Raw genomic sequence first — 3,310 nt, forward strand, 5'->3', positions numbered from 1 at the left:
AAAAAAAAAAAAAAAAAAAAAAAAAAAAAAAAAAAAAAAAGAAGGCTTATAGCTATGAATGCTTGTATTAAAAAATAAATAAAACCCTTGCAAAAAAAAAAAATCAGAGTTATCTCAAATATATAACCTAATGATGTACCTTGAGTTCTTAAAAAAAACACAAGAACAAGCCAAACCCAAAAGCAGTAAACAGTAAAAGGCTAACAAAGATCAGGGCAGAAACTCGTATGCTGGGGACTAAAAAGCCAATACATAGAATTGGTCAAGGAATTCATTCTTTGAAAAGAACAATAAAATCAATGAAACCATACTCAAACTAGTGAAAGATTGAAACCTGACTTTAAAAAAAAAAAAAAGATTTATATATTATTATACATAAGTACACTGTAGCTGACTTTAGATGAACCAGAAGAGGGCGTCAGATCTCATTATGGGTGGTTGTGAGCCACCACGTGGTTGCTAGGATTTGAACTCAGGACCTTTGGAAGAGCAGTCAGTGCTCTTACCCACCGAGCCATCTCGCCAGCGAAACCTGCCTTAATTAGTGTTTCATTGCTGTGAAGAGACACCATGACCAAGGCAACTCTTATAAAGGATAACATTTAACTGGGGCTGGCTTACAGGTTCATAGGTTCAGTCCAGGCAGACTAAGAACTGGGGGAGCTGAAAGTTCTACATCTCAATGCAGCCGCAGACAGGAGAATGTGGGGACGTGGACTGTGCCGCCTGAGAGAACTGTTAAGTTAGTAGTAAAAGCTCAGAACCCCAAACACTTAATTGAGAACAGCAGTTTAATAGCTTCAGACTAGAGTCCTGTTTGGAGCACATGACCACAACACCCCACTAAGAGGGCTATGACAGCTGGTCACATAGCATAGGGCCCAGAGTTTTCCGTGCTAATGAGGTATCCAGATGGGTCCGGAGGGTTTAACCAATAAGTTTCCCCCTCCTCAACTCTTTGTGGTTCCCAGCACCGCATCTACTCCTGGATCCAGGAGTTTGAGAACTACAACCACAGTCCCAGTCCAGGCTGTTTCCCACCTGGAGAAACAGGGGCTGGGACCCCTACCTTAGGCTACATTTCACCTCCCCTGAGCAGCATGTAGGTTTGTCCCAGGATCCTGGCACACTGCAGGATGTAGTCAATCACCTCTGGGTTTTGCCTCCCCTAGCAAAACTTTGCCTGACACCCCAGCAGTGAGTCAAAGAGCAGATCCACAGGAGAAAACTAGCTTTTAGACAGCTAGGAAGAGGGTCCCAAAGTCCGCTCCCACAGTGACATGCCTAGTCCAACAAGACCACACCTCCCAATAGTGACACTCTCTGGGCCAAACATATTCCAACTACCTCAAGACCCAAATTGATATTAGAGATTCAAAAAAAGAATTATAACAAATTCTATTGGAATCTATAAGCTTAAGATGTAATTTGGAAAAACTACATTCCCTCAAAACTGGAAAGAAATGAATGAATTCCTAAGCATTTATGACTTACCATAATTAAGCAAGAGGCCATATACAGCTTCAACAGATTCATAATAATCAATGTGATTGAATCAATAATGTCTTCCAATGATACCTCCTTATTAGTTGTTGGTCAGGAAAGCCCCAACAGCAACTCTTCCCCACCCCCAAGATGTAGGATTTTGCCATTCCTTGTAGATGTCTACCAGAAGTAGTTGATAAGACCTTGGTATTGAAGACACTGCACGCTTTTGTCGCAATATATAAACAATCAAGCTAGAAATTAGAAGAAGCTTCTCACCAGCTTTTTCATAGGGAGGTGCTAAGCTTAATTCTAGGAGGGAAAAAAAGGAAACAATGTCTTAAACAGGTAGGAGTGATGTAAACTACAAGAACCACTGATAAGGCAAGATATGTCAATGGGCATAGTAGTATCATGGCTGTTAGAGAAGTGACCAACTGCTCTCTGATTAGATTTGAGGACCTCTCAATAGTAGAGCATCTATGACTCATATTGTAAATCCAAGTTTTAAAAGTCCATGGCTGGGGAGACCTTGGGTTCTAGGGAGAAACATACTACTATTGTCTAGCCTCCACGTTGGTATACACAGTCAAGTGCGCTGATTTGTTTTTGTCAGTTTAAGACAAACCTAGATATATCTGGGGAGAGCGAATATTGAGAAAATGCCCGCATAAGATCAGGCTATAGGCAAGTTGTGAGGTACTGTCTTGATTAATGATTAATGTGAGAGAACCCAACTCACTGTACGCAGTACCATCCCTGGGCAGGGGTACCTGGGTTGTCTAAGAAAGCAGACTAAGCAAGCTATAAGGAGCAAGCCAGTGAGCGATGTACCGCCATGGCTTCTGCTTCAGTTTCTGCCTCTAAGTCTTGACTTGAAATCCTACCCCCTCTAAGTGGCTGTTGTCTGGACATGTCAAATAAGGCAAACCCTTTCTTCCTCAAGTTGCTTTTGGTATGGTATTTTGTCATAGCCGTCGAAACCCTAACTAAAGCACACATATACCCACACACAATACACACGTGCCTATAACAAACACATGCTTTATTACATCAAAGAGATAATCAGCAGTGTGAAAAGGCTTGCTGAAGAAACGGAGATCTTTACCTAATGTCTAGAGTGTACAGCAGACTTCAAAAATTAAACACCAATGAAATCAAATCATACCGTTAGTAAGTGAGCTAATGAATTAAATAGATAGTTCACAAAAGGAGTACAAATGACCCATAGCATCTGAAGGAGGATTCAACTTCCTTAATGATCAGGAAAATAAAAATTAAAACTGCACCAACATTCCATTACACCCTAATCAGAATGACTGTCACCAAAATGAACCATCAATGCTGGCAAGGATTTAGGGCAAGATGAACTCTTACACACTGCTAATGGGAACGTAAACTATTATACACTCAACGGAAGTGAGTATACTGCTTCCTAAAACAACCACAAATAAAAATGTCAGATGACCACTTCTTGATAAATATCCAAAGTGAACCTACAACAGAAATATTTGCTTACCCACATCTATTGAATTACTAGTCATAATAACCAAGATCTGAAACCAACTGATATATTGCCCATTAATAGATGAATTGTTGAAGAAAATGTGATACAAGCCTGGTGGTGGTGATGGTGGTGGTGGTGGTGGTGCATGCCTTTAATCTCAACACAAAGTAAGTCACACTCAGAAAGACAAATGGCATGTGTTCTCTCATGTATTGAATCTAGATCTGTGTTTCTGTGTGTGTGTGTGTGTGTGTGTGTGTGTGTGTGTGTGTGTGTGTGTGTGTGTAGGACATGAAGGGAAGAAAGAGAGGAGGAAGA

This window comes from Mus pahari, chromosome 2, assembly GCF_900095145.1.
Source record: "Mus pahari chromosome 2, PAHARI_EIJ_v1.1, whole genome shotgun sequence".
Taxonomy (NCBI): domain Eukaryota; kingdom Metazoa; phylum Chordata; class Mammalia; order Rodentia; family Muridae; genus Mus; species Mus pahari.